The sequence below is a fragment of the Diorhabda sublineata genome, chromosome 4 (genome assembly GCF_026230105.1).
Source record: "Diorhabda sublineata isolate icDioSubl1.1 chromosome 4, icDioSubl1.1, whole genome shotgun sequence".
Classification (NCBI taxonomy): Eukaryota; Metazoa; Arthropoda; class Insecta; order Coleoptera; family Chrysomelidae; genus Diorhabda; species Diorhabda sublineata.
In genome coordinates this window covers 25,221,977-25,233,989 of record NC_079477.1, presented here as the reverse complement: position 1 = coordinate 25,233,989, position 12,013 = coordinate 25,221,977, and the positions used below count along the sequence as shown (strand labels likewise).

At 30.8% G+C, this 12,013-nt stretch overlaps 1 protein-coding gene across 3 annotated transcripts in view; it reads left to right on the top strand.

Moving 5' to 3' along the window:
* LOC130442435 (A disintegrin and metalloproteinase with thrombospondin motifs 9) overlaps positions 1-12,013 on the top strand; it is a 213,014-nt gene that overhangs the window by 697 nt on the left and 200,304 nt on the right. Inside the window, exon 2 of one of the 3 annotated variants that reach the window (XM_056776531.1) lies at positions 2,517-2,656. The exons of the other annotated variants lie outside the window; for them this stretch is intronic. The gene's annotated coding sequence lies outside the window, so the exon portion shown is untranslated. The remainder of the gene's footprint in view (positions 1-2,516; positions 2,657-12,013) is intronic. 3 annotated transcript variants of the gene reach the window in all.

Genomic DNA, 12,013 nt, shown 5'->3' with positions numbered 1-12,013 from the left:
TTTAGGAGCGTGTAACATGGCTTTTACTTAAGGCAGAGATTCTCAAAATTTTTATCACGTTTTCCGGTTTTTATTTTGAAAATTCCCCAACGGTGAATGTGATATTGAAATAAAATTAAAATTAGTATTGATATACTACATAAAATCAAGAAGTGAAAATTAACACTTTTCAGTGTTGCTTTGAAAATAATTTTCCGTGTTACGACCTCAATTTATTGAGGTTATTGGTCGAAATAGGGAAAAAATTTTATTTCTCACCTCTTACAAAACAAATCTTACTCCAGCCGACAATCACGAAACTATTAGATTCATAATTTTTTATTAGATTTGATTGCTTTTGTTAATCCCAACTAATGCTACTTACATTTTCTTATTTATTATCACAATTTCCCAATAAAAAATGATTTTATTCCATATCTTTATGTTATATATTGAATTGTATTGTTTATAATTTCACTTCCAAGTTCAACTTTTAAGGTTATCGTTAATAGTACAATCAATTTCATTATTCGAATACTTCACATTCAAGTTCGTAATTCCATCTGTTCGATATTATCCCCGGATATTATTTATTGAGTCATTCGTTCTTTAAAGCAATGGTAAATATTTTAAATATATATAAGTCCTTCCAGAATGCATCCTTAAAGAACAATCTATCCCAGCTCATCAGTTTTCTTTCCTCCTTGTTATCCTTTTTACCTTCATCGGTTCAACAAAAACGCTTAATTATCCTCGTCCTTTATTCCGGATATCGTTATCTGTTCACTTCAAAAGGAAGGTTGCTTCTATTTATTTCCTCATTTACTTATGATGTCTTCGTTGTGGATTGCGTTCCAGTCAGTCTTATCCTTTCCTGGTGCAGTGTCAGTTGCATTAGAAGAATGGATACCGAAATAATATTTTGCATCTTCTTCAGTTCAAGCTCTAGGTAGATAGAAAGATGGATATTTAGATATCTCGGAGGAGAAGGAGATCGAATTACTTCGATCCTTTTGCCTTTTCTTAGAACTTCTAATCTTCTCTTGATTTCTTGTATCTTGTTCTGTTCCAGCTCTTGGTAGATCGTGGGTTCCTCACTGATCCCCTCAAGCTGATATACTGCAAAGCTTGGATGGTCGTGGGAGAGAGTTTTATGAAGTATGAGTTAAAGTTTGAGGGTTTTGGGTCTAAGATTGTTTGTGCGCAAATCAAAGGAAGAAAGGATTTTAAAACCAAGTGTAATCCCGATTGTAAAACACATTGTAGGCTCAGCGGTGGCTTAGGGATGTTTTCGAGGAAGGGCGACTGAAGACCTGGTAAAAATTGAAGGGATTTTAAAGAAATAAACATTCCTCGAAGAGTTAGTGAGAGAATTGGAAAGGAAGAAGGTACTGAAATTAATGATTTGACCGTCTAATTGAGAGATCTATTAACAAATAAATTGATATATCTGGAAGAGCAAGCAGTTACGAAAATATTATAACGTAGAAGTAATAATTGTAGTTTTTAGAAAGGAGTAATGAAATTCACTCGTAAAAAGGATATTAATTGAAAATTTATTATTGGAGGTGAACAACATTACACAAGACATTTTTTTACTTCTAAAAATATAATCGTTTAATGCTAATAGATAAAATTGACGCGGAAATATTTAAAGCAAACATCAAATGTTACAAATATTATTTTTAATAACGATGACAAGCAGCATCGATGTCGTTACAATTCATTTTTAGAATATAATTTATTTTTTCGAGCATCTTTATCAATGTTAATAAATCTCATTCTATTTATAATAAAATAAACGATGGGCAAAATAATTTTACAGCAGTAAAATGAAAATTATCTTAATACACTAGTAGCGAGGAGTCTGAATTATTTTTAATATTCTAATAAATAATTGTTTTATACACGGTGGCGCAAAAGCAACACAAAATTCCTTAATAAGGTTTATTTTAATCACACAAAAATTATACTGACGCCAAATACCAAAAATCAGTAAATGGGTATCAAGAATTCAAAAGCACTTGACAATTTTTTGAAGAAAAAGTCGGAAAAATGGTGCCGTTTTGCGTTAATACACATTAAAAATGTTTTATCACAATTTTACAATTTATTGGCCTTTTGCAGCGTACAAAGCTTCAGTGAATGACCCTTTAATGAGTTCTGGGACACATTGGAGTGGGGGGAAACTAAACAGCTAAAGTACTTGTGGATAAATCCTTTGTAGGACCTGCTTATGTGGAATCGGAATTGAAAAAACCGTATAAACAGAAATATAAATACTGAACATCCTCAGATTGAGCAAATGAATCTTTTGAATGAAAGTGTATATGACGCCCTGAAAATTTATAGATACGTAGTTCTTATCCCAACTTAGAAAGGTCATAATTAAAAACAAATGTGATGATTTTCCAATATATTCTCCCTTTATTTCAGTTTTTTATGCCACTATAACAATTTAGTGCATCTTTAGACTCAAAATGTTCGTCCATTGTCTGTTCAATTTCATCGTTGCAGTTAAATATTTTACCTTTCAGCTTTGCGAACAAAAAATAGTCTTACGGTGCCAGATCAGGGCTAAATGGTGGGTGTTCTATCTCTGTGAAGCCACGTGTACAGTAGCCTCGGAAAACGGAGCAGTATGGACTGGAGCATTATCATGAATTTTTCAACCTTAGTAAGTCAGATTGAAAATATCGGTCTGCAACTTATTTTGTTTTTAGGCTCCGTTCACTTCTTTCTTCCAATGAATTAATGTTTTCTCGAGTAGCCACCGTCACAGAATCTCCCGCTCGCGGGTCATCTTCTAATGATTCTCGTCCTCAACGAAAAACTAATCGAAACATTCAGTTCAGACTTTGTGTTATTGAGACTTGTCACTGAAAATTTTTGCGAACGAACTCAATAACTTATGGTACATAACTACGTACATGTAGTAAGCTTTCAAGTCAATGTAGATTAAGAAAACTTGAAAACACGTGATCAGGAAACATTAATCACTTTCATAGATGAATTACTTAAGTGTTCTGTGGTTCTAACCACAAAGTTTTTGTACCACATCTAGAGAAAAATTAGAAAATAACATCATACGTTAATAATTTTCAGGACTTCACACCGTAAAACTCAGGAATTTGAAGCAAGGTTGTTAGATAATTTTGGTTGTTCATATTCAATTCGATTCAAATGTGAAATGCAGAACTTTTCATTTGCAATATCACGAATTCTCTCTGTAACTACTTGACGTTCCGTCTTACAAAATGGCGTGCTTTTTGCCCCATCTTGTATATGATTATGTTTTATATTTAATAACGGAAGTTGTTTTTATTGCCGAATAAGTTTTTCTTGAAAACATTGTACATTTAATACAATTTTGGATTTTAAATGAAATACACAAATCAGTTTGAAGTCTGGTTATTTAATTTTTGTGAAAAAGTTTAAATTGGCACAGATCATTCACTGGTATTCCGGTTATTAATCTATTAACCTTTGTTGAATAATCCAACTCAGTAGTTAATGTTAGAGAACAATAACATTCGTAATTTAGAGACTAAAAATATACTGTTTATGAAAAAATATTATTAAAAACGTCCAACCGTTGTATTGACATAACAACGAATAAATTTCGATATTTTCTATACCTTCAAGAATCACTTTTATTCTTTATCGAGTTATTTTCTATTATCTTATGCTTCTACAATATTTATTTACATTTAATATCTCCTAAATATTTCTTTATCTGCAATACACCCTTCCCAATTTATTCGAACTCCTTTTGTAATTTGTAATAATCTTCTATCGTTTTATATCCTTCTTCTTTTTATTTTCTCCGTATTGGATCTTCTTTACAAACTTCGAGTTTTCTTTATCGACAATTGAACTACGGCAACTTAGGTTGTAACAAGTCGTTTGAACAATGTCTATAGTCCGCATTTTGGGTTCAACCTTGAAGAAGATACTCCTGAAATATTTGACGTTCTGAAAATAACGTCATCAACAGTTTTGTCATCATTTTTTGCTTTTAGTTCTCTTCTTCGGCGGAGTATAGTCAATAACTTCATCATTTATCTCTATGTCAGACATTTAAATTATGCAACAGACAAATATAAACTGCTTATTAAGCGATGCGGCGCTCGTCCATCCCACGCGGCTTTTTATTTGAGTTGGACCAATAACGATGCCGCACCGCGTATCACCCAGAATGTTCACTTGCTGATCACGCACTGATCATTGTTTTGGTTTACTATTTTTTTATTCTTCGATAAATAGACTTTAATATTCGGGTTTTTGAAGAAATAAATTTGTTTTCGACCTCACATTCCATTCGATGAATTCAATAAAACTCCAGTATACGAAGATAAGAAGCGAAAACTATAAGATTGTGATGATCAGCAATAAGAAAATACAGTAGTATTCACATATTTAAGAGGCAAAACAAGTACGAAAGAAAAGGGAAAAAGAAGAGTAGTGAAACAAAATAAAGCATAGATAATAATGGGAATGATTGAAATAGTGGCCAGATAACAAATTTCGAAAAAATAGTTAAAGTAAATTAACAAGGAGTGCGTTTAGCTTTGAACAAAATGGCTGTCTGAAGTTGCGCGGTTTTCTACATACACTTTCAAATTGTGAATAATTTATTTGAATATTTACGATTTTTTCTATTAAATGCGTTCAGAAATTATCTATCTATTAGTATCAGAATTCTGATATAGGAAAAAAATAAGTTTCGTGGTTTGAGACTTTAAATTTTTGATTTGTCGATTCAACCCCTTTTTCCTTTTATTATTTCGGTGCACAATTTTGGAATTCACTACAACAATTTCAACAAATAATCGTCATCTATTTGGTTCCACTCGTTTTCGATGCTCAATTTGTCCCACAACAAATCAATCAGCTTGAGATCGGGCGATTGTGAGTGCCAAATCTTCAGTTTTATCTCATTATTCCTTTCTAATTCTTCAAAATACTTTATGCAGGGTTTCGAGGAATGCTTGGGATCGTTTCGACGATACATCGATATATTTTTAATTACTTTTGCTCGGACTATGAAGACTTGCGATGAGTTTCAACCGATAGTTTCTCGGCTAACTGGGACTAAACTATAATCATAAACGCCGAAGAATTAATTCACAGTTGAAGAATAATAAACAGCTAGTACTCATAAGTTTTAACAGCGTACTAGTATAGAGTGAACAAATAACGGATTATTTTTGATTTGTAACACACCGGTTCGACCTTCGCTTGACAATATGAAAGAGAAATTGGAATGAATGGAATATGAGATGGGCGGATAAATCGAAAATTCATATGAAATGGAGAATGCTATTAGAATCGTGGTCTCGCCCGATCCTTTAAAATTTAGATGGAGAATAGAAGAAGAAGCTAGAGAATTCAGATATGCATTCACCGATTGCGTAGTTTTGCCATACTTTGCATTATATGATTTGTCTAATATATTTTGTTTTTGATTAATTGAAATCCCCCATTTTCCGGCTGGATATTGAAGAACGGATACTTATGGGTATTTTCCATTCATTTTTTTTTAAGTTGATGGATCTCAACGTTGTTTCCATTTCAGGAAATATTTCTGTGAAGTGTTATCACTTGCTCTGTAGTAGTCCACTCATTTTAGGTAAATTTAGGCAAGAATTTCGAAAAATCGATGTACCCAGCTATAAAGTCGTTTAAAGTTGTTCATTTCACATCCTAAAACTCCTATCAAAACTCACATATAATTCGATCTGAGCAACTTTAAAAATCGGGGGTCAAAAGTCAAAAAAATCGATCTGTTGCACATTTTTGCAAATAACTCGTTTCTTATGGGTTTTACACTATTTGTATTTTATATCAATATTGTAGAGAATTGAATTTTCTACAACTTTTGTTTCAAAAATATTTTCGTATGGTGAATCGTTTCTGAGATAGAGGGCAGAGCACGTCCAGTTAGAATTCCATTTGAAATCAACTGGTAGTCCCGATCAAAATAATCTCTTATAAAGTTTATATATTACTGCTAAATATATGATTACAAGTATTTTTGAATTCATAGATAAGTTCATTACTAAAAAAAAAATATTTAAATTATTCATAATTATATATTTAGCAATATTTATAAGATTATTTTGATCGGGACTACCAGTTGATTCTAGCCGCGCGCGCTCTGCCCTCTATCTCAGAAACGATTTACCGTATAAAAATATTTTTTGAACAAGAGTTGTAGAGAATTCAATGCTCTATAATATTGATAATAAATACAAATAGCGTAAAACCCATAAGAAACGAGTTATTAGCAAAAAATCGATTTTTTGTACTTTCGACCCCCGATTTTTAAAGTTGCTCACATCGAATTGTATGTGAGTTTTGAGAGGATATTTAGGATATCAAGAAGAACCATGAATCTCGGGCTGGTAAGGCTATTGAAATCGGTCAAATTTATGTAACTTTGGTAGCAATTGATGTGTTACTGCAAAGCAACTTAATAAAACAATTTTATATATTATAAAAAATTATAATTTAATTATGAATCAGCTTTCGAAATCTGTTTAAAATGTGAAAATTCTAATTATTACTTGTTTATATTAATCGTTTTTTGGTCCTTAAGGAGATATGATAATTTCAGAATATATTTTCTATATGCATTCTGCAATTATTTCTAGTTTTGATTTTTATTCCTAGAATATTCAAATTTTTCTTCACGAAACTATATTTGTGTTCATAAATCCTTTTCCCAAATGATTCAGCTATTTGCCCAATATATATTTTATTAAAACTTTCTTAATTTAGCTGTCGAATCCAAAATGAGAAAATTGGACTTATTCGACTGCCCCAAGCTGCACTACATACCTCCAAGCAAAATCCCTAAAAAATCGATATGCAACAAAAAATTTCTCTTTTCAAAAACAACTGCTACCTCTTTTTTGTCGTAACCTGTATAATTAACGATGAAACCACGCCGTTTTGTAAACCCTGACTGATCTATATTGGAAACATAACTTCTGATACAAAATACTCAAATCCCCGCGGCGTTTCGATGCAGGTAGTTGATTGTCAAGTATCGGGGGCATTTATAATTTTTCCGAAGAATTCCAAAAAACCAGTTCCTTGTTATTATTTGATCCTTTGAAACAGTAGGTGCCTAGAATGGAATACCCTTGTAAATCGATCGTATCTGTAAACAAACTGGGGTGGTCGTAAAAATACCAAAGATATATACGAGGGTTTTATGAAAATTATTTGAAATTTAAGGAATATTCACAAGTTAAGCCCCCATTGGGGACGTTCGTTAGATTCAAGTTTAATGATCAATTAAGGAGGATATTATCGAATTCAGCTAATTAAAATCAGTTAACTGTTAGGTATCCTTGGATTTCTACACGTTTTGCGTAGGATGAGTGATTGTCTAAACAATCATATGGTCCAATAAATTTGATACGAACATTTAATAAATAAAAGTCTATTAGATGGCACACAAATGATTATTAATTTCTAAATTTATTACGTAAATCTTTAGCTTCGATATGGAATTAAACAGAATTGAGTTTCTCATAAAATTATTCCAGTGATAAAAATTTTTCAATCAAGTCATAAGAACGCGAGTTAACGTAGATTTTATTAATTATTTCAAGAAATGTACTAATTGTTTTTATCCCAATCCTGTATATAAATAAATGAGAATACAAAAATTAAATCTATCTTACTCAATTAACATTTCTATTAACATTTTCTAGCTGATACCGTGATTTCAAGTGAAATGTATTATTAATAACACCCTGTATTATTCCATACGAGACACAAGTATTCATTGATATTCAATTCTTAACCAATTCATCCAGAAGTAGGATGTTTCATCTGAAATACAGATTGAACTTTCTTGAATTACCCTATACATTGGAACCAAATTAGATCCAGAAGTTTAGAACAATTAAAGCATAATCAATTACCGCTTTCGCCCTGTAATGCTCAAAATAAGACATAAGTTGTTATTGATACTCATTACTTTAACAAATCGCAAATATATAGGGTGTTTTATCGAAAATAAAGATTATTGGGTAGATTAGACTTTCTTGAATCACCCTACACATTATGAATCTATGTTTAAATAACACAAAATTTGATCAAGAAGTTGATAATTCTTATAAAAACCTTAAATAGGGATACAAGAAAGTTTATTTCAATTTATTACTGTATTATAATATAATCTGTGTTATTATTGACGTAATATGTCAACATTTAAAGCATAATTAATTACTGCTGTCACCCTATAATGCTCAAAATAAGACATAAGTTGTTATTGATACTCATCACTTTAACAAATCGCAAATATATAGGGTGTTTTATCGAAAATAAAGATTATTGGGTAGATTAGACTTTCTTGAATCACCCTATACATTATGAATCTATGTTTAAATAACACAAAATTTGATCAAGAAGTTGATAATTCTTATAAAAACCTTAAATAGGGATACAAGAAAGTTTATTTCAATTTATTACTGTATTATAATATAATCTGTGTTATTATTGACGTAATATGTCAACATTTAAAGCATAATTAATTACTGCTGTCACCCTATAATGCTCAAAATAAGACATAAGTTGTTATTGATACTCATCACTTTAACAAATCGCAAATATATAGGGTGTTTTATCGAAAATAAAGATTATTGGGTAGATTAGACTTTCTTGAATCACCCTATACATTATGAATCTATGTTTAAATAACACAAAATTTGATCAAGAAGTTGATAATTCTTATAAAAACCTTAAATAGGGATACAAGAAAGTTTATTTCAATTTATTACTGTATTATAATATAATCTGTGTTATTATTGACGTAATATGTCAACATTTAAAGCATAATTAATTACTGCTGTCACCCTATAATGCTCAAAATAAGACATAAGTTGTTATTGATACTCATCACTTTAACAAATTGCAAATATATAGGGTGTTTTATCGAAAATAAAGATTATTGGGTAGATTAGACTTTCTTGAATCACCCTATACATTATGAATCTATGTTTAAGTAACACGAAATTGGATTCAGAAGTTGATGATTCTCAAAATTACCTGAAATAAAGATCCAAGAATGTTTCTTGGAATTTATTACCATATTGTAAAAAATATACAAATATAGAGGGTGTTTAATCGAAACCAAAGTGTATTGAGTAGGTTAGCCTCTTTTTAATCGCTCTATACATTTGAATTTATGTTTGAAAAGTCTGGTATTTGTTATATCTGAGAGTTTTGTACAACTACCTAAGAGGAAGACAAACATTTTTATTTTCTAATTAGTAACTATAATTTTTCTTGTCGAATAAAGTGTTCGATTATCATCTTATATCTGAAATTTCCATCTTTGGTGTTAATAGTGAAATGATCACCTGATTGACTAGTATTTTATTTCTATTATCAAGTCTGATTCTGTCGACCTTCAAAATTAGACTTGCAAAATTACATTCGTATTTAATTCACGTGCGAATATAAACAGCTTACTATTAGGTAAAAAAATCGCTGAGGCTACAATAACATGGTCATAGCCCCTTAACAATATGAGGTGATTTCGTTCTGTCTACCTTTTAGTTATTGATAATCCATCACAGGACGAAAACATGAATTTTTTGTGTGTTTTATATAGATCTCAAATTAATCTCTCCTCTCTATATACATTTTAATTATTAAAATCTTTTAAAAATGAATACTTACACTATAGATATGAATAAGAACATCCAAAATGTTGATATATCATTTTTATTATATTTAAAAATCTATTAATATCTAAATAAATCTTTGATGCTGCATTTCTTAATATATTTTGTCAAATTTGATATCTGTCGTTATAAGCAGTTGTTTTAATAGCAAAAGAACCCTTCATTTTGATCTACAAAAAAGTATATACTACCTCACAGCTTTAACAATTTTCAGCTGCCGAGAGCACAATTTCAGCTTCAAAGTTTCGTTTAAAGTTGTTTTTATAATAATAGTAATTTCATATTCATAGATGGATTCAAGTCTGAGTAACACTTTCATGTATGTTTTGAACAATTCCAAGCTAAAACAGCGCAATTTCAGCTGCATAAATTCATTCGCAGCTTAATATAGATACACGTCATTTTGATCTTAATAGATATATTTGGGACTATAATCATTAGTAACTTTATGTATTGGTTAAACAATTTCAAGTTGCCACCTTCAAAATTTCAGCTTCATACATTTATTGGAAGCTGTTTAAATTAAAGGGAACACGCCAATTTCATCCTCATAGAGGTATTTGGGTCTTAGTCACTATTTTGTGCAAATTTCAAATAATTCCTAGCTGCTATTGCTACAATTTCAGCTTCTAAACAAAGAATTTGGGATAACTAGTAGTATAGTTTCAGCTTTGTAACATATCGAAGCTGTGGTAGAATTAGAGTAATTGCAAGCTGCCAACAGGGCAATTTCAGCTTCATAAAGATATTTTGAGATAAATAAACAATTTCAGACAACCAACGGTAGAATGAATGTAAGCAAAAAAATTAATTTCACCTTCATAGAGGTCAAGTGAGAATTTAACAATTTGTGGTAGAATTAGAGTAATTGCAAGCTGCCAACAGGGCAATTTCAGCTTCATAAAGATATTTTGAGATAAATAAACAATTTCAGACAACCAACGGTAGAATGAATGTAAGCAAAAAAATTAATTTCACCTTCATAGAGGTCAAGTGAGAATTTAACAATTTGTGGTAGAATTAGAGTAATTGCAAGCTGCCAACAGGGCAATTTCAGCTTCATAAAGATATTTTGAGATAAATAAACAATTTCAGACAACCAACGGTAGAATGAATGTAAGCAAAAAAATTAATTTCACCTTCATAGAGGTCAAGTGAGAATTTAACAATTTGTGGTAGAATTAGAGTAATTGCAAGCTGCCAACAGGGCAATTTCAGCTTCATAAAGATATTTTGAGATAAATAAACAATTTCAGACAACCAACGGTAGAATGAATGTAAGCAAAAAAATTAATTTCACCTTCATAGAGGTCAAGTGAGAATTTAACAATTTGTGGTAGAATTAGAGTAATTGCAAGCTGCCAACAGGGCAATTTCAGCTTCATAAAGATATTTTGAGATAAATAAACAATTTCAGACAACCAACGGTAGAATGAATGTAAGCAAAAAAATTAATTTCACCTTCATAGAGGTTAAGTGAGAATTTAACGATTTATGATAGAATTAGGGAAATTGCAAGCCGCCAACAGGGCAATTTCAGCTTCATAAAGATATTTTGCGATAAATAAACAATTTCAGACAACCAACGGTAGAATGAATGTAAGCAAAAAAATTAATTTCACCTTCATAGAGGTCAAGTGAGAATTTAACAATTTGTGGTAGAATTAGAGTAATTGCAAGCTGCCAACAGGGCAATTTCAGCTTCATAAAGATATTTTTGAGATAAATAAACAATTTCAGACAACCAACGGTAGAATGAATGTAAGCAAAAAAATTAATTTCAACTTCATAGAGGTCAAGTGAGAATTTAACGATTTATGATAGAATTAGGGAAATTGCAAGCCGCCAACAGGGCAATTTCAGCTTCATAAAGATATTTTGCGATAAATAAACAATTTCAGACAACCAACGGTAGAATGAATGTAAGCAAAAAAATTAATTTCACCTTCATAGAGGTCAAGTGAGAATTTAACAATTTGTGGTAGAATTAGAGTAATTGCAAGCTGCCAACAGGGCAATTTCAGCTTCATAAAGATATTTTTGAGATAAATAAACAATTTCAGACAACCAACGGTAGAATGAATGTAAGCAAAAAAATTAATTTCACCTTCATAGAGGTCAAGTGAGAATTTAACGATTTATGATAGAATTAGGGAAATTGCAAGCCGCCAACAGGGCAATTTCAGCTTCATAAAGATATTTTGCGATAAATAAACAATTTCAGACAACCAACGGTAGAATGAATGTAAGCAAAAAAATTAATTTCACCTTCATAGAGGTCAAGTGAGAATTTAACAATTTGTGGTAGAATTAGAGTAATTGCAAGC